This window comes from Hemiscyllium ocellatum, chromosome 51 (assembly GCF_020745735.1).
Source record: "Hemiscyllium ocellatum isolate sHemOce1 chromosome 51, sHemOce1.pat.X.cur, whole genome shotgun sequence".
NCBI lineage: Eukaryota > Metazoa > Chordata > Chondrichthyes > Orectolobiformes > Hemiscylliidae > Hemiscyllium > Hemiscyllium ocellatum.
The window spans coordinates 1,973,658-1,994,933 of NC_083451.1; positions in this window are offsets into that span (position 1 = coordinate 1,973,658).

Here is a 21,276-nt window from a genome sequence, read left to right on the forward strand (position 1 = left end):
TTAGCGCAAACCCAGTTTGTAAACCCTTCATAGCGTCCCTGAGTGCCTTCCTACTCTTTTGCCTTGGCAGAGGATTCTCTTCTGATTTGTTCAAGGGAGTTTCTTTCGGGTGAACGTGTCACTGTCTCGATTATGTCAAAATGCCGTCCCATTCTCACTGGCCTCATTAATCATTGCATGTCTAGCTGTTTCTCAAGGAACTACATTCATTTGGGTGCCACTCCAATGCAGATTCACTGTGAATATACACGTCACTTATTTCATATCTGCACAATAACCGATAGCACAAAAGCATTGTTTAAAAATTAACCATCATGGGTATTTAGCAAAATGGATGTTTGCCTCAAAATCTGCCTGTATGGTCCCGATCTGTCTGGTAGTTACGAGATTACCAAATGTGGTTTTACTAAAACATAACTTATTGGCTATCTGCAAAGACTTCAAACGATGCATATCAACTTCTTCAAATCATCTCAACTTTCCAATTTTAACTGCGATATAAGGTCATACTAGATTGGAAGGTTCTCCAGAATTACATCAAAAGTGGGTCACTTCATTTCGTTTATCACTCTGTACAATATATTCATCACTTCATTTTTGGAATTGTGGACTGCTTGGTGGATTTCGAATTGCAAGGTTGTTGGGATTGAACAGTGACTGACACTTGTTCTAAACAGTGACAGCATGACCTCAAAGGGCTGAATGGTTTACCTGTCTGATCTGGCAGAATGAATCTATGATCGAAAGCGAACTGATTCAGTTGTTCCAGTCTCTCCCACCAACTGAAGTCCTCAAGGAATGTAACGTAGTTATGCAAATACTTGGCTCATATTTGGTCTTCTTTCACCAAGATAGAACTCAAAAGGAGCGAGGCGAAGTTTCACTTATTTGAAACCAAAGCGGACTCTCATGGGTGCACTGATCACATTTATCACCGTCATTTGGTGAAAGGAAATAGAGGGACCAGAAACATGCCACACGTGATAACAAAGGTATTATCAAAACTGACAGCACATAACGCTCGTGAAAGGCTAGGAAGCTTTTCTCTGGAAAAGAGAAGAATGAAGGTTAATCTGATGGAAGCCTTTCAATCATTTGTGGACTTTAAAATGCAACAGCAATTTCATGAGAATCTTCTTTAACCACTGAGTGTTGAGAGTGTCGAATTCACTCCCAGAGAGTGTACTTGAGTTGAATAGCAAGAATATGTTTAAGGAAAAACTGGATACATAATTAGGGAGAAAATAATGCAGTGATGGTCACATGTGGCTGCTCCCCATGTTCTTCTGGAAATTAAAGATTGTGATTTGAAATCTGATGTCTAGCAAATTCAACGTCTATCATCATTTGTGAACTTTCTTATTCTTCAACAAACTGGAAGAACGCGTGATTAATTTCCCACGCTCAGAATATATGAAAGGCCTCTCCCCACTATGGCTTCGCTGGTGTAGCTGTAGGCCAGATGAATCTCGGATACGCTTCCCCGACTTGGAGCATTTGAATGGCTTCTCCCTTGTGTGGATATGTTGGTGTTTCACGAGGGCCGATGACTGAGTGACTTTTTCCCACAATCAGCGCAGAGAAATTGTGACTCCACTTTGTAAACTGTCGGATGCATGTGCCGACTGTAAACCTGAGTGAATACTTTGCCACTGCCAAAGCAGGAAGATGCCCTCTTCCCTTTTGAATTGCTGGTATCTCAACAGGGTGAAATACTCAGGAATTTATGGTCCCGCTCGGAGCAGGTGAATGGCCTCTAACTAGTGGGCAGCACGGTGGCACAGTGGTTAGCACTGCTGTCTCACAGCGCCTGAGACCCAGGTTCAATTCCCGACTCAGGCGACTGACTGTGTGGAGTTTGCAGGTTCTCCCTGTGTCTGCGTGGGTTTCCTCCGGGTGCTCCGGTTTCCTCCCACAGTCACAAAAATGTGCGGGTCAGGTGAATTGGCTATGCTAAATTGCCCGTACTGTTAGGTAAAGGTTAAATGTAGGGGTATGGGTGGGTTGCGCTTCGGCATGTCGGTGTGGACTTGTTGGGCCGAAGGGCCTGTTTCCACACTGTAAGTAATCTAATCTAGTGGCAGCATGCTGGTGTTTTCATCGGGTTGATGAATCAGGGAATTTCTTCCCACATAGAGTAGGTGAGCAGCCCCTCCCTGATGTGACCACGTCGATGAAACCCCAGCATTGACAAGGATTGGAATCCATTCCCACAGTCCTCACATTTGCATTTTTTTTTTCCAAATTATGGTCAGCCGTCTGTCTCTGTGAGTTCCAAAAGTGAATGGCATGAATGTTTCTTTCAGCTCGGAGACTGGTTGTGGGTAAATTAATTTACAAGGCGTTTCTCGGTTGTTTGTGGCTCTTTGATTTTCCAGACAAACTGTTTTTCAAATATTTTGAACCAGACTAAAATTTCTTGATGATATTAAACCAATGATGTTCAACTGACAGTTAATTCATTGACTCCATAAGACCTTCACATATTGTTTCTTTTGAGATTCCTGCATGAAAATCTTCCCTTTCCGACATTCGCCACCATTTTGGACGTCCCGGTGGCACGGCTGCCTCATTGCATCAGGGAATTGGTTTGATTCCAGTCACGGGTGACTACCTGTGCGGAGTTTGCACATTCTTCCCATATCTGCTTCGTTTTTCACCGGGTGCTCCTGTTTGTTTCCACAGTGCAAAGATATGCAAGTCTGAAAAAAGAGTAAAATAATTCCCACCTGATCGACTAGAATTTCGGAATTCAGAACTATCAAAATTAAGTGATCGTTATTTTTTGACCACGCCAGTTTCTCACCCTCCCTTAGTTTGCTTCCTTTCTCTTTCAGGCGCTGCAAATGAATAATTCCGCACTAGATTTTAGTAAACAGGAAATCACGAGAAATTGTTTGCTCACACAGTCAGAAATGGACAGTACAGAAAGTAATGCTTCCGACCAACTCATCCATGCTGAACAGATATCCTACTCTAATCATGTTACGTTTGCCAGAACGTGTCCAATGTCCCTCTACACTCTTCCGATTTTATATACTCTCCTAATGTTGTATGCCTTTTAAATGTCGCATTTCGAAGTCCCTCCACCACTTCCTCTATCAGTCCATGCCTCACACACCACCTTCTGCATGAAGAAGATGCCATGAGCTCCCTTTCAAATCCACCTGTCACCTTAAAACTATGCAATCGGGTTATGGATTCCCGCACCGATTGAAAAAAAAGTTCTTGCGCATTAACATTGTCCATGTCCCTCAAAATATCATACACTTCTATAGGATCACCACTTACACCTCCATGGAAACCAATACAGCCCATTCAGTCTCTCCCTCTCACTCAAAACTTCCAATCCTGACAAAATCCATATAAATGTTTCTAAACCCTTTCAAATTTTGCAACATCATTTTAATAAGCGAGACCAGAATTGAACACAATACTCCAAAAGTGGCCTACCCAATGTCCTGTACAGCCACAACATGTCCACCTGACACCTATCCGCAATGCACTGACCAATAAAGGAAAGCATACCAAACGCCATCTTCACTTTCCTATCTGTCTGTGAATCCACTTGCAAGGAAATATAAGTCTGCATTGAAGGTTTCTTTCTTAAGAAACACTTGCCTGGATCTTAACATGATGTGTATAAGTTTGCTGCACACTGTGGGAGGAAAGATAAAGTGTCAGTCTGGGTGAAGCTCTACCTTCGTTCAGACAGAGAGGAGCAGCAGCTGCGGCTATTGCTGTGGAAGAATTACACAATGTTTCATGAAAAGAAAAAAAATCCAGGAAATGCAGGAAGTCCTTCAAGAGTTTTGACATTAATCTTACAAACCCAAAGCTGTGGGAGCGAGCAAAATGCATTCCCTGAGTCCTCCACAAGCTCTTTGTTCTCCTCAAGTTTATAAGTGTTTTGTCGCGCACTTATCGGATAACATTAGCATAGGAAATCATGATGGCTTACTTTGTCTTTCGAAACTAATCATCGTCTTCCACACTGGTTCCCTCCATCACACTTAAACTAACACGTTACAACACCATCATCTTTCGCATTAGCTCACCTGTCAGTAATGTAAGTAACGTATCACAATGCATGACAATTAGCTGTTGTGTGGAGCCCAGCAATTTGATCCCGGGAATGCATTGTAATACTAACTCAACTACATACCTTCCAGAATAACGTCCATAAGTTGGTGGGCAGGAAGAAGAAGCTTCACATTATGGTGATCCCGCTTTGGCGTTCAGACAGTAGGGAGCTCTCATTGCCTGGAGTTCCACAGTGCTTCCAGTCCTCCAGTCTACCAATTGGTCATATCATCATTGAATGAGGCGGAATACCACCCCACGTGGGGAAGCATGACCTTGACCCAATGGCGTTTCAATGCTTCTGCCAAAAGACAAAGAGGCTGCTGTGATAACAGAGCAATCACATTTCGAGACCTGTTCCCGCCCCAAAGCCATCATTGCACGTGCACGTCGTGTAGTTTCTCCGTACATGTGCCGTCCTTGTTGGATGCCACAGGCAATAGGAATTGTCAGAGGTTTAGTTGCCATGAAGCCACTAGAGCTTTATCTCTGGGTAAATAAATGGAGGTGTGTGGTGAATCTGGTGGGAACAGGATCCTGAAACGTTAACTCTGATTTCTTTTCACGGATGCTATTGGACCTGGTAAGCTTTCCCAGTAATTCCTGATTGTTTCACATTTTCCCATCCGCAGACCTTTCGGCATTTGTAAAGCTTTTGAGACCAAGGAATCAGCTTTTATCGGACCAGTGAAATAGGTGGGAGAGCGAGCACCAGAAGCGTCTTCAGTGAAGGAAATGTGGGCTAACAGCAGTTTCCTAATCAGGTGCATACGCCTTCCAAACTTAGATATGGAGGGCATATGAGGAATAGAGTGATTTATGCTTATAAGCTGGGAAGTATATTCACACCATTCAGAATAATGTGTGTAAATGTTGATCCTGCATTTTCAAATACTTTTTCAAAACCATATTAATCTTCTTCAGCAATGATGATTGTCTTCCATTGAAGTGCCATTAGTCTTGAGATTATTGTGTAGATCAGTGTTGAATCCATAAGCATTGCCATTATAAATAAAGTATCAAGAACGGAATGCAATACTCAAAATAAGGTTTGAGCAAATATTTGTAGAGTTGCGTCGTCACTTCCTTTCTTTTGTACTCTTTGTCTCGAAGGACCATGTATAACTTTGTAACAGTTGGCTCAATTTGCCTGACCACCATCAAGAAAGCATACACAAATTGCTCGTTGCATGCTGCTTGAACTGCTGTGCTCTTCCAGCACCACTGATCCAGAACCTGGTTTCCAGCATCTGCAGTCATTGTTTTTACCACATAAATCCAAAGGCCAAACTGCTACTGTATTCTACTCAACTTTGGACCATTGAGCTCATTATGTCCATTCGACAAAAATGCATTTCTGTGAATTAAAGTTCATTTGTCAGATGTCTGCACATTTGGCCAATTTATCAATATCCCTCTGAAGTTGCTCATCGGTCAACTCACAAATCTCCATCTGTTGTATGCAAATTTACTGATAAGATCGTCAAAACCTTCTCCCAATCGTTCATATAAATCAAAACCTCAAGGATCCAAAAACCGATCCCCGGAGACCACGCTATTCAATTCGTCTGAAATCTGAGAAATTCCAACCTCTACATTTTCTCTTGTTTCCTGTCATTTAGCCAATTCCTAAATCATGCTACCAAAGATCAATCAATCCCAAGCATTTCTAATTTGGCATGGATGATAGAAGTAGAACATAGAACGTTACAGCAAAGGATAGGCCCGTCCGTTGTGCTGGCCTTTTATCCTAAACTAAGGTCTGACCAACCAACATACCTTAAATGTATAAATTTCTATATGCCTGTGCAAGAGTCGCTTAAATGTCTCTAACGTATCTGATTCTATTACCACGGCTGTCACTCAATTCCACACAGCGACCAACCTCTGAGTAAACAATCTACCTCTGATATCTCCAAAATCCTTGCCCCAATCACCTTAAAATTATGCATCATAGTGAGCGCTATTTCCTCGATTGGAAAACTTCTCTGACTATCCAATCTATCTATGCTCCTCAATATCTTATCCAATTCTATGAAGTCACCTCGCATCCTTCTTCGCTGCAATGAGAAAAACCCTAACTCCTTCAAACTTTCTTCATAAATTTGCCCTGCAGTCAAGACAGCAGCCTGGTTAAACTCTTCTGCACCCTTTCCTTTAATGCTGCGGCCAGAACTGAAGACAGCATAATGTTCCATAGAGCTGCAGCCTAACCTCACATTTCTTAATTTCTGTCCCCCGCTAAAGAAGGTCATCACACAATATACCTTCTTAACAACACTATCAACTGGGTTGTAACTTTAAGGGTTCTATGGACATGGCCACCAAGATCCCTCTGCTCCGCCACATTGCCAACAATTATTTAACCTTGCATGTTGCATTCAAATTCGACCATCCAAAGGGAACGACTTCACACTTAATCAAGTTGAACTCCACCTGCCACTGATTCGCCAAGTTGTTCAACCTGTCAGTGCCTCGTTGAAATGTACATCAGGTTTGTACAATGTACACCTCTCCACCAACCCACGTGCCGTCTGCAAAATTACTAAACCACCCATCTACATCCTCATCGAACTCATTTATAAAAGTCACGGCGATCAGACGACCGCTAACCAATCCCTACGAAACTGGTTACGGAGCTCCAGGCTGAATACTTTCTGTCAACCACCACCCTCTGTCTACTATGGGCCAAACAACTTTCTATCCACACAACGAGTGTTCCCTGACTCCCATTCCTATTTACTATCTGAATGAGGCTGCTTTGTGGAACATTATCAATCACCTTGCAGAAATCCTTGTCTACCACATTCACCACTCCACCTTCATCAACATCTTTTGTCGCATCATCAAATAATTCAACAAGGTTTGTGAGGCATGTGCTGTCCGTCACAAAGCTATGCTGACTTTATTTTTATCAAAAATTTCAGCACATCCTCCTACTTAACATTAATCTGTTATCGCAGATCAGTCTGTTTCACGCTGTCCTCAGAAACACCAAGGTCCCGCTCCGTTTTGAATACCGAAGCAAAGTATTCATTAATGATCTCCCCACCTTCCTCTGATTCGTTCCCTACACTCCCTGTACGTTCCCTACACTCTCCCTAATCGGCATTATTCTTACCTCAGCCATCTTCTTTTTCCTCACATTAGTGCAGAATGCCTTCGGGTTTTTCTACATCCAATCCGCTGAAACTTTTTCATGCCCCCTTCTAGCTCACCTAAGTCCTTTCTCCGTTTCCTTCATGACTATCTTGGAACCCTTTAAAGCCCTGAGTGATTCTTGCCTCCTCCACCTTAAGTAAGCTTCCTTCTCCCTCTTGACTGGATGATCTGCAAGACTTGACACTTATGGTTCTTTCAGCTTACCATCCCTTTCTTACCTCAGTGTGAGAAACTTGTCCAGCACAATCAGTAAGTGCTTCTTTTCCGCTCCCCTGATAAAATATTTTCGATACCGTCTGCTTCTATCTTTCTCCCTGCATATAGTAAAGGTCATGGAGTTGTGATCACAATCACCAAAATGCTCTGTCATCAAGAGCTCAAATATTTGGCCTATTTCTTCACCCAGCATCAAATACAACATGGCCTCCCCTCTGGTTGACCTATCTACATATTGCGTCAACAATCGTGCCTGCACAAACCTGACCAACACTGGCCGTACCAAACTCTCTGAACTAAGCAGGTTACAATCAATATGAAGAACGTCAAAGTAAACCATGACAACAGTCATGTCACTTGTGCACCTTTCCAAAATCTGCCTTCCCAATCTGCTTCTTCGAATCTCTGTTGCTATTGGTGAGCCTGAGGAAAACTTCCACTAAAGTGACTGCACCTTTCCTGTTTAGGCTATCCACCCACGGTGGCTGTCAACAAGTCCTCCTAAAATTCTGTATGACTGGGCCAATCGACTGCAAACATTTTTAATTTAGCAGAGGTGATACACTGCACTGGAGTTCATGTACATAGCAGGGATGATATACTGGACTGGGGTTGATGAACATCAGCAGAAATGCTTTATCATGAGCATGGTTCAGTCCTAGATGTGACTCACAGCTATTAATGCAGTTACGCATCCGCTCACTGCTGTCTCAACAGTTTTGATGACCGTGTGAATCCCTTCACATACTTAGAACCGATCTCTCTGCAGTGTGAATTCTCTGTTGCACACTGAGTTGAGATGGTTATTTACAGGCAGTCCCAAAGTGAGATCACCGGCTTTCCTCAATATGAATACATTAGAAAATTTTGAAGCACTTCCCACAGTACGGCCATTCAAAAGCTGTCTCAGCCCTATGACAGTGCTTGTGTGTCAGCAGTGGGTATGACTGAGTAAATAATTTCTCACACTTCAAGCAGATTCACAGTCTCCCCCTGGTCTGAATTCGCTGCAGTTTCAGAACATTGCCTGTCCGAATGAATCCATTCCCACTCCTACAGCGTGTTTGTGGCCTCTCCCCAGTGTGAATACTTTGCTGCAGAATGAGTTGAAACGATCTCCTGAATCCAAACCCGAACATATGTCCAACCTCCCATTGGTGTGAATTATTTGATGGAGCATCACCTGATCTTCTTCTATGACCATTTTGGAAAACATGCTTATAAAAGAAGTTTATCTGAGGAAGGGTCACAAGAACCGAAACAATAACGCTAAATTCTCATCACAGATGTTGCCAGACTTCGTGAGCTTTTCTACCAACTTCTGTTTGCCTTTTTGGTTTACAACATCCTGGTATTTCAGTTATAATTTTCATAGAACATTTCACCAATAGGAAGGACAGAAATTCAAAACTAACTATCCCAGTTTCGATGGAATTTTTAACGTTCTTCAAAAGTGTGAGACACCAGTCTAACAAAATACGATCTCACCCCCATGCTGAAATCCAAATTCATAGGGGCATTCTATGCTTCACCCCTAGTATTCTCCACATAAATATTTAGGTTGAGGAACAAACGATTGACGATGCTGGGATCTGTACTGAAATACGGCAAATGTTAGAGACCATAGAGGATCAAACAAAATTAATGGAGAGAGAGCAAACAATATTTCACGGCTGGATGAATCTTCATTTGATTAGCTCATTCTACATCCACCAACACCACCACCCCTCAGTACTGAGCGGGCACCGATGCAGGATCAGTACTTGGGTTGTGGGTGTTGTCGCAGAGTTTTTGCTGAGGGATTGGATTTAATATAATTCTTAATAATATGTCCATGATGTTGCGTTGTTTCGACAATCAGGACCTTATACTGATAACTGTTTTTATGTTATCATCATTCTACTGGATTACTCAGTTTCCAAATGCATTGCAGATTCACCATTTTAATTAACATTATCGTACAAGATTCCTATAAAACCGGGTTCCCTCCTCAGCTCGAGGAAAATAACCCTTGATCTACCTGGAAAGATTTCATTTCTGTGTTAGCCGAGTAAATTTATCTTCCAGCGATCGCGCTTGTAATAAACAGCTTGTGAATTTTACCCAATCTGGTTTGCTGCTCTCTGCTTTATTGGGCTAATTTCTCCGACGTTAGTCGGAAGCCCCTTTTTTCTCTCAACAGGGTGAGCGAATCAGATATTTTAAATTTAGTCCAATTCGGACCTGCTGGCCAACACTGCGCCAATGGATCAGACCAGAGAAAAGATGGACAACTGCCCACAATTCTGATCTAGCAACTGCAGCTAATTGGCTTCAGCTACCACAGACCTGGCCTGGAGAGGTAATTGGGTAACCACTTAAATTAATCACCAAACTTTTAACTAATCTGGCAGCCAGCTACTGCAGAAATTAGGAAGTTGAGAAACCACAGATATGGCCTGAGGAGATAGTCATGTAGGTTCTGAAATTGAACAACTCAAATTTTAAAACAATTTGGCACACGCGTGATCCGAGTTGATCCAGAATTTGTGTCACGATCCTAACACATCCAGGGGACAGATGGTCGAGCAGAAAAAGTTGGGCAAGGTAGACGGAGAGATTGCCGATTAAAATTTTGCTTAATACTAAGAAATACACAGATCGTGGGAAGTTGACAGAGGGCCTGCCGTTTTGATAACCTGGCTTGTTCTTATCCTGTATTTGTCTCGTCTTTTTAGCCTGTTTGTATCTGTGCTTATCAGTGGGGCCGGCTGTTCTCTATTCGCGACGTCCATGAGGTTGTGGGACTCAACTCTTGGGAGAAGGACCACTGCGGGGACAAGTCTAACTTGTCCTGGTGAGGCAGCGGTCTGTGCACAGTGACACTTTCTAAGAAGTGACAAGCGTCAGTGTAAACACTTAAGCTCGGACAGCAAAGTCGAAAATACACTGTTTATTCAGATCACCAGACGATATTGTTTGGGAACAGGATAGGGAAGGTAGGAATGACGACACTTCGTGGCGTGAGTTTAGAAAATATTAAGGAAGTGGTCAGCAACGCCCTCGACTTAAAAGTCCCGAAAGCTCTTAGAAATAAAAGGACACGTCCCAGGCCTCCTTCCCTCTGTAACCCACAATTGTTTGTTGCTGAGGAACTTGATCCTGGGGGATGAGCTGTGATGGCTGTGTTACTAGCTACTAAGCTGCACAGGGCAACCAAAACAGAGGACAGAGAGAGAGAGAGAGACAGACAGACAGACAGAGAGAGAGACAGAGAAAGAGAGACAGAGAGAGACATGGAAAGATATAGAGATAAAGAGTGAGAGACACAGCTTTCCAGAATGCACTTATGCACTGAACATTGGAGAATCATTGACTGTTTGTGTTCGGCCTTGCATTCACATTTCCTTGCTGATGATTGAAGATCTGATTCAATTCCTGCAGCTCAAGATCCAGATATAACTTGATTTATTTTGCATTTGGTGATCTATGATGTTTTCCTTTTAAGGAACGATTGTATAAGTTTCATTAATAAGGTATTAACGCTCGCTCCCGTCTTGAACACCATGACTGCCCTACTGGCACTCTCGAACTAGTCAACGAACTGACTAAATTAGAGCAAAGCCGTCGCACGATAACTAAATTAGCATCAGACTGCACACTGCTTCTAGACCAGAGTTTTCTGCGTATGCTTATTTAAAAATAATGCATTAAAATGCATTGATATGGTATAATACAGTGTAAGTAACATTTTGGCATCCTGGACTGAGGTACAGAATGGTTCTGCACGAGAATAAACATGAACGGTATATGGCTTAGTTAAAAAGAAAATTGCAAAACTGAGTCGAAAGGCAGTTCTAAATCTCCCAAACCACCAACATTGTTTTCAGAAATTATATTGGCATAATTAAATTTGTCTCGGGTTCCACATAATTTTAAGATTGCTGCATCTCATCAGCGACTTACAGATGATCCATGATAGAGCTACTACCTGACGCTGTCGAATTCAACATGGGACACGCCACTGTCCCCGATATTGCGATAATTTTTGCTTCATGCCCATTGGCACTCCTTGTTAGGCAGTAATTGTACAAGTTGTATGGCAGCATCCACTGCTCCCCTCAGGGGCTCACGCTCGAAATCTCAGACTCACAGTACTCCATGCTGTGGGTAACGGCTTCCCGCAGCCCTAAAACCTCCGATTCTGCCAGCTCCAGCCGTGCCTGGTCGAGCTCGCCTGCACTTAGAGTACCCTCATTGCAACCAGGGTTGAACTTTCTCTTTTGTAAGTGTACCCGTCCACTTTTTACACATTAGCCAGGCCCCGTCCCCCGGGTAGAGGTTGCCCAACATAGGCAGGATGAGCTCTGTGTGCCCTGCCGCTCCTGCAACACTCCACGCCAATTTTATAAACCGAGTCCGAGAAAGTGCCCCGTCAGAAGAAAACCTCCTCTTGCTCGCGGACCTTCCAGCATTACTGTGGGCACAACGCCCCTACCATGCAGGCCAGGTGAAGTCCAATCTACAACACACTGTCGCACTCAACCAAGGAGCATCCTGCCGACAATAGGGTAATACCTACTCTCTCCAGCACCAATAGAAGGGCTCAAGCCCGTGAATGACTCCCTCTGACAGCAGGGTGTCTTAGTTCCAACAACCAGTCCCTGTAATGCACACATCCTATATTTTCCACAAAAATAGATTCCAGGAAATTGAAGTTCTGTTCAGGATCTGAAGGCTGTAAACATAGTTGTGATTCCCTGCTCCGCAATGGTCCTGGGCAATTACGCTTTACACACCAGCATTCCTGCTTCTGCTACCTTTCTCTGTAATCGACTTCTGTTCAGCATTTTGTACTGTGTTTATTTGTCCCATGAGAGCCAGTACCTTTTCATTTATACACAGAGTGGCTACGAGTATACATGGACACTCTATCCTCTCTAATTTGCGCCTGCCATGCAACAGCACCCTCCTTCCACATGCAGCTGATTTATAACTGGCCTCTGCTGAATCATGTATGCAGGACACCATATCATTGCTCTGCTGTCTGGCGAAGGATGGATGCGGGGTCTACATGGAGAAAGTGCAACTCCTGCCAGTACAAAGTACAGTACTTGGCGTACAAACTCTAACATGGCCTCAGGGCACTATCTGGACAGAAAGTAGCATCTGTTACTCAGCTTCCCCCGCCAGTCACAAGGATTCAGCAGAAGGCTTTCTGGGGATGGTGAATTGTTGCAGACATTGGATTCCAGACGACCGTGCCATTGAGGATTCCCTACGGGAGGCATCCTTACCAAAGCAGCCAGCGAATGTGACCTGAGATGGAATAGGAATTCACTAAATTAAAACAGTGAATGGTCTTGATCCTGCCCTTGTGGTCCCTGACTACACTCAGCCCTTCTACAAACGCGTCATTGAATCTGGGGTGTTTGCATCCGGCATGTTAACACAGCTCCATGTTGCTATTTTTACCTCTGTATACTTATCACCTGTTAGAAGGGGAATTTTGGCATATTGGAGGTATGCACCATAATAGTAGTAAAGGCAACCCCTATTGTGCCGGATCTGAGATGCACTATTCTGGTTCGCCATCTTATCTCCCTGCTGCTTAATTCTGCAGCAACTCAACATTTCACTGCCACCCGGAGAACTGGATTAGTGGTCGCTTCACTATCCAAAGTTAACGTGTTCCGACAACGAGCCCCTGCACTGAACACCATCATCTATGTCCTGAAAGCCCCCAAAATAGCAAAGGCCCCAATATTCCCAGGCCTCAAGGAAATAGTGAGAGCTGCCCAACATGCTAATTCGCTACAAGAAAAGGACAGATGGCCCACAATACAGCCACGCAGTCACCTCCACGACAGCTGCTTGCACACCCCGATAGCCGCTTCATTTGCCCATAAGCACACCTATACATACTGGACCAAACATTCATGGCATTGTCCACACGGGCAAGACGGCATGATTCTCATTGTGACACTTTCCTGGTCTGCAACATGATTTGCTGCCGCTGCCCAAGCCCTGCTGTCACACTGCCTCATCTGCCTGCAGAAGAGTGCAGGAAAGCCTGTTGCCAAATCTGACCACCTCGCTCTTCTTGGATTACCTTTCAGCCACTTATTGGATGATATCTCACATACGCCCCGAAAACAGGGGTACAAGTACATCTTGCTCATCATAGACATGTTCTCTACATGAGTTGAAGCATTTCCCGCAATAATGGATGATGCACGCACAGTAGTAGGCGTCTCCTGAAGGATTTTATCCCCAGATTTGGGGTCCCTGGTAACATAGAGGGGAGTGGGGATCTCATTTCACTGCTAGGCTCGCGACTGGCTTTTCTGAGTCACTCGGCCTCCCATGGCGACACCAACATCCCCTAACAACCTCAGTCAACCGGCCTGGGCGAACACATGAATGGCACCCTTAAGACCACATTGACAAAGAACACCCAGGAAGACGAACTGAACTGGCCAGACGCCTTTCCACTTGGCCTCAATATTCTGCATGCGCAGGTAAACCCCGTGGCTGGCTTCACACCTTTTGCAATACATATGGGGCAATCTATGCCCACTGATACCAGATGCCCGAAACTCTACATGGATACAACAATTCTACTGACATAAGTGGACCTGCTAAATTATGACCAGGCCCTTAACATGAGTGTTAGTGTTGCACACCACCTGGTCAGAGCCGCGTTATTCACACCCCAGACAGGGCACATTCATCTGAACCAGGGTCTATGTCATGATAAAATCACTAGACAAGGATTCTCTCTCTCCCTCCAGGTGGAAAGGCCCTTCCTGATCCTGATGACGACTGGACAGCTGTGAAAGGGGAAAGACAGGAATGGACACATGCCACCCGCTGCAAGAGTGCTCTACCTCCAATGATCAGGAAACAGATAGAAGCGGACACAACTCCGACTGCAGAGCTTGGATGCAGATGCTCCACCTGACCTGTCTGATCATCACACTGTTGCTTACTTGGAAATAAGGACAAGGGGCGAGACCTTTTCATCCCTGTGTGCAATGCTACTACCTTTTGTCCCTTCATCCGTCATCTGGCACAGATCCACTGGGAGAACGTCTCTGCCCCTGAGATAAACTCAGCAGAGCCAGATTCAGACACCAAGACGTATCTGTCTGATACAGAGCCCCCCTCACCCAATACTCCCCCGGCTCCGACTACATTGTCCCTCCCCTAAGCAAAATAAGAAAAGGACGAATTGTGAGAAAAGATCTGCAACCCTGCCGGCCCATAGTAGGCCCACACGGAATACAGGAAAACAAACTTGGCCAAATTATATCAGAAATACCCAGAATCCCTCATCAATGACCATACAGGCTGACACGTGAAACCAGACAGCACTCACAGACAAAGGGATACACTTCCCAAAATATACTAACCAGATCAACACAGCTGTCAGAGAGTCCCGACGGCAGTCTCATGACACAACAATATCAAAGTCGCACAAAGAACAGGTCAGATGGAGAGGCACCACCAAGAACATCGCTATAAGGACATGAGAGACATGCTCACCGACCGACAAAGAGAATCCTCTGTACTCATTAATACTGTCAGGATGTTGCATTGTTTTGACAATCAGGACATTCTTCTGATAACTTTTTTTCAGTTATCATTATCGTACCTGGATTATTGATTTCCAAATGCATTGCTTCTCTCCCCATTTTAATTAATCTTATCGTACAAGATTCCTTTAAAACCGACTTCATCATCAGCTTGAGGAAGGGAACGCTTGATCTATCTGTACAGTCAGTTCTGTGTCAGCCTCGTCAATTTCTCTTCCAGAAATATTATTTGTAATAGACAGTTTGACAATTTCTCCCGATCTAGTATGTGTGGTCACGGCCTTATTGGGTTAATTTTTCCGACAGTTATGTTAGAAGGGAAGGTTCTGTTTAGGCTTGGAGAGTTACACGTTACCCAGGAAAGACCTGATCAGAGAGTATAGCAGAGCCAGACATTTCGTTGCCGCTGGAGATCTTGGAAAACCTGTATGCTTTCAACGTGCATATCAGGAATCAAAGAAGGACGACAGTAAGATTAGGGCCAAACAATATAGTAGTGGGAAGTTGTGCTTCGAGTCAGAGGATATTGTGTGGGCGCAAAATGAATATTCCTCGACAGTACTCACACTGCAAAAGGACATTGTTGTCGAGAAGAAAAGTGAGATGCTGTCTAATAGACAAGATGAGACTGATGTTCACAAGGAGGAGCTGTTAGCACTCTTGGAAAGTGTGAAAATAAGTATGTCCTCTGGGCTGGATGGGATTTATATGAGGACTTCCTGGCAACTCATGGAGGTGATTGCACAGCCTTTGGCTTTGATCTTTATTTAATTATTGCCTACAGAAATAGTGTCCGAAGATTGGAGGAGAGCAAATGTTGTTCCCTTTTTCCGAAAGGACAGTGGAGACAGCCCTGGTAATTACAGTCAAGTACTCCTTAAATTGGCTGTGGGTAAAAAGTTGGAAAAGATTATAAGAGATCGGATGTATAAATATCCAGAAAAGAGTAAGGTGATTAAAGATAGACAACACGGGTTTGTGAAGGGTAGGACGTGCCTCACGAACCTTATTGAGTTACTTGAGTAAGTGACCAAACACGTGGATGAGGGTAAAACGGTTGGTGTTGTGTAAAGGCATTTCTGTAAGGTATTTGATAAAGTTCCCCACAGTAGGCTGCTGTTCGAAATACGGAGGCATGGAATTATGCATGAATTAGCGGTTTCGATAAGAAATTGGCTCTTTAAAAGGAGATAGAGGGTGATTGTTGATTGGAAATGTCCATGCAGGAGGTCACATCCCAGTACTGTACTGCAAGGAACTAATTTGCAAAACGGGCGATAGTCAATTTTACAATTGACCTAATGACACTGTCGCAGGATCGGTTTGAGAATTTGCCATAGACACGAATGTCGGCAGAGTTGTGGATAATGCTGAAGGATGTTGTTGTTTGTGGAGGGATAGAGATAAGCTGTGCAGCTGGGGTGAGAGGTGGCAAATGAGACAAGGTTTGAGGTGACTGCAACGGGAATGCAGAGCACTGGATTGTAGATGAACAGGGAGATCTTGTTACGTGTACATAGATCACTGAAAGTTGTCACCCAGGTTGAATGGTTGTTAAGAAGGCATAGGGTGTATTAGCTTTTATTAATAGAGGGACTGAGTGTCGGAGCTATGACGTCATGCTGCAGCCGCACGAAACACTGATGCGGCCGTACTTAGGGTTCGGTGCACAATTATGGTCACCACAGTTTCGGAAGGATTTGCAAGGTTTGGATAGGGGTGAGAGGAGAATTATTCCGATGTTGACTGGTATGGGGCAAAGTTCTTATGAGATAAGCCTGACGGACTTCACGCTGTTTTCCTTACAGAGAATAAGGTTGAGAGGTGATTTAATTGAGACATATACCATGATCTGATGTGATGATTAGGAGGTGCTGGTGTTGGACTGGCATGTGCAAAGTGAAAAAGTGTTGAATCCGTGGAATTTCATGCCATTGAAGGCTGTGCATGTCAAGTCATTGACTTTCTTAGAGACTGAGATAGATAAGCTAATGATTGCTAAATAGATTAAAGGTTTTGGAGACAAAGTAGGAAACTGGGATTGAGAAACTTATCAGTCATGACTGAACGGTGGAACAGACTCTTGGGGCTGAATGAACTAATTTTTTGCTCCAATGGTTTCATGTCCTATTATTGACATACGGAGGGGTGTGGCGGCTGGGGGAGCTGACACAGATAGGTCGGGAGGTATTGGGTAGCGGACGAGGTAGCAGAGACAGGGAGGAGTTCTCGGGGACTGGAGAACGGTACAGAGACAAGAAGTGAGTGTCAGGGCTTGAGGATGTGTCAGAGAAATGGAGGATTTATTGAGCCGAGAGGTGATTATAAGGCTAAGGAGGAATGTAGAGGCTGTAGGAGTTGGCAGAGAGGGGGGAATGGGGCTGGAGGAGGTTTCAACAATAGGAGGGGATTGAGAGGCTGGAGGGATTTACAGGGATAGGGAGGCGTGTAGGAGACTGGAGAAAGTGACAGAGATATGGAGGGATGTAGGGCATGGAGGAAGTTTCAGAGATAGGGAGGGGGTGTGGTACTTGGAGAAGGTGACAGAGACACCTGTAGGTGCGGGTAATGGAGGAGGATACAGAGATAGGGAAGTGTTTGGCTAACTGGTGGGGGTGTTGGCGATAGCAGAGCTTACACAGATAGGCAACTTGTCGGGACTGGAGGAGGTTACAGAGATAAGGAGGGGGTATAGGGGCTATCAGAGGGTTTTTTGAGATAGGGTTGGAGTGTAGGGGCTGGTGAAGTAGACAGAGATAGGGAGGGTATGTCGGGAATGGACGCCGTCAGAGTGACACAGACTGAGAATGAGATGCACTGATCCACTCCCCCACCCCACCTCACACACACACACATACTAGCGGACGGATATTTCTCGTCCTGCGAGAGTATCAAAACCACTGACATCCTTTAAGGGGGAGTGATCACGAGAAGGGGGAACGGGGTGTGTGTGTCTCTCTATCTCCCAAATCTGTCTCTTTCTCAATCTCATGTGTTTAAGGTGAAAGGAGAAAGATATGAAAGGGATCAGAGTGACACTTTTTCCAAGCAGGTTATGGTGTGTGTATGGAATGAGCTCCCAGAGGAAGTGCTAGATGCAGATACAATTACAAAGTATAAGAATCATCTGCATGTTGATGTGAATAGGAAAGATTTAGAGGGTCAAATGTGGACAAACGTGACGTGGTCAGATTGGGACGACTGCTCAGTGTGGCTGAGTCGGACCAAAGGGTCTGTGTACGTGCTCTCTGACTATTTAAGTGAATCCTTCCCCACACTCAGAACTGGTTAATGGCCTCTCCCCATATTACCTCGCTGGTGCGTTTGCAGATTTCCTTTGCTGCATAATCTTTTCACACAGTTGGAAATTTTTAAATGTCTATTACCCTAATGAATGAGTTGGTATAAAGTGAGATCGAATGTTTTGAGTGAATCCTTTCCCACACTTAGATCAGGTGGGCAGCCTCTTCCTAGTGTGACAGCATCAATGAATTTCCAACTGTGATGTGAGTCTGAATTCCTTCCACAACACCTCACATTACACAGAGCCAATGTTCTGTGGCTTTCCAGATGGAATGGTTTGTTGAGAGTCACGTACACAACATGACAGTAGTCTCTTATCACTGTGAGTGGTATAATGTTCAAAGTTTGTGAGAAGATTTGTAGCTCGGGTGCTCGTTGTTGTGGTTCTGTTCGCCGAGCTGGGAGTTTTTCTTGTAAAAGTTTCGTCCCCTTTCTAGGTGACATCTTCAGTGCTTTGGAGCCTCCTGTGCGTCACAGGAGGCTCCCAAGCACTGAAGATGTCAACTAGACAGGGGACGAAATGTTTGCAAGAAAAACTCCCAGCTCGGCGAACAGAACCACAACAGTGGTATAATGTATTTTCAGGTTGTCGAACTGGTTATGACTCTTTGCACAGACAGTGTGCTAGATAACTCTCATTGCAGTGTCTGTGTGTGTATCAGAACTTTTTCAATCACATTTTCAATGATCCTCTTCCACAGACAGAACATTTTATCCCTCGACAGTCGAATTTTGTTGATTTTCTGTTCTGCAGAAGGGTCACTGTCAGTGTTTGACGTGATGTTGAGTTGAATTCTCCATCGAATCCCCTGTGAAAGGAGATGTCATAATCAGGAGCAGCACAGGAGAGAAATACCCAAAAAGACGATCTGAGAACCTAATACGAGATTCAATCAATCGAACAGAGGCCAAATTTAATGATAGGTTCCCCAGAAAGCTTTGTCTCTAAGGTTACCAAACATGACCGGGGGAAAAGAGGCTGACAGCCAGTGAGCAGTTCCACCTTTGGGCCACATGTTCAATTCGTTGTTTGAAACAGGACAGAGAGTAGGTCTTGGTGACAAATTTCTAACTTCCCAGGCATACTTCCGCCCCAAGTTATAGCCTCCTGGACATAGTATCGAGTTCAAAAAAATTGGAACTTTAACAATTTCCACCATTTTGTTCCCAATTTTCTCTTTCGTTTGTTTCATTAATTTGGCAGCTGTCCCAGAACATTCTTCGATTCTCTTCTCAGGGCCTCATGCTTCTGCATGCAGTCACTTTTGCTTTACAACATACCACAGACCTTCCTTCTGTCCTAGTACCACCCACTCCTTGATCATGTCGTGTTGAATGTCTGACATTCCCCAGATGTGATCAAAGCTCACTGATCTGAAATAATCACTCTGTTTTTTGCGCTCTCTCTCTGTCTCTCTCTGCAGGGTTGCTGAGTGTTTTCCAGAATTTTCTGGTTTTCAAGATTTGGAATTAGAAACAAGTAACTCAGAGTTGAAATCTGCAACTGATAGCAAGCTATATATCTAAACTGAGGAAAAAATGTTACCCGACACAAGACGACATTTCAGAATTCACAGTTTGGACAGTTAGTTGACATATAAGACCATAAGGCAGATATGAACTCATTCAGCCCATCACGCCTGCTACACCAATGAATCATGGCTGATATGCTTCCTAAGGCCACTCTCCCGCTTTCTCCTCGTCACCCTTGGTACTCAAAAACTTATCGATCTACCTCAATCTTAAATCTCTCATTGACCAAGCCTGCACATGCTTTCTGTGATAAATAATTCCCCAATTTCACCAATCTCTTTGTGAAGTAGTTTCTCTTTACCTCTGTTTCAAAAGATTTTCCTTTTACTCTCAGGCTGTGCTGTCAGATTCTAGTATCTCCAACTAATGCAAGCATCTTCTCAACATCCACTCTGTCAATGTCAGTCAGTATTCAGTACATTTCAGTTAGATAACTGCTGATTCTTCGAACTTCCATCGAGTATGGACTCAGAATAATCAAACATATCTCACATGTTACGCTTTTCAGTACTGCGACCATTCTCATGAATCGCCTCTGAACACGCTGCAGGTCCATTAGATTCCTTGTGACATGTGAGGCTGAAGACTGTGCACAATATTCCAAACGTAAGGACGTAGATTCTGTTTGGGTAGAGATGAGGAATAATGAGGAAACAAGTCACCAGCGGGTGTGGTTTACACGCTCACTCATAGTAACCACAATATGAAACAAAATGCATGAGGAAAAAATATTGTGTCTGATAGATAAAGGATGGTGTTGTTTTCCCCTCTGCCACTCCTGGTTCCAATGTAAAGAAAGTTCAGAGAACCATAAACAATGCAACAAATATGTCCCAGAGAACAACACGAAACATATCTTGGTCTTCGATTAATTTTGTTTAATTTCAGTGTTTTCCGGGGAAATCATCTCTGTCCTTGTGATCAGTAGGGAAGAAGGTCATCCTTTTCGCGAGAAAAAATTCTGTCAGTAATCTTTGTACATTTCATGGACAAAAACACTCAGAGTCCTCTGCATCGCATGTTTTGTAGTTTCTCTGGATTTTACCTGTAGTCTGCCTTTTGCCTCTTCCTATCAATGTACTTGACCTCACATCCCCAAAATGAAACTGCATCGGTCAAGATTTTCCCCACTCAGTCAACATACCTACAGTATGTCCCTTTTTCAGACGCACCAGCCTAATCACAACATGCCCTCCCACCCATTGTGTATCATCAGCAAAATTGGAGACATTTAATTCTCCAAATCATTAATACAGTGATAAATCATTAACACTACATGATTGACCATTCTGGTTTTCTCTAATTATATCTTTCCAACTTGCAAAATTACCCATTAGTCCTGATTCGGTGCCTTGTGTGAAGTAAACAATGCGATAGTCCATGTTCATTTATTACGCAACGT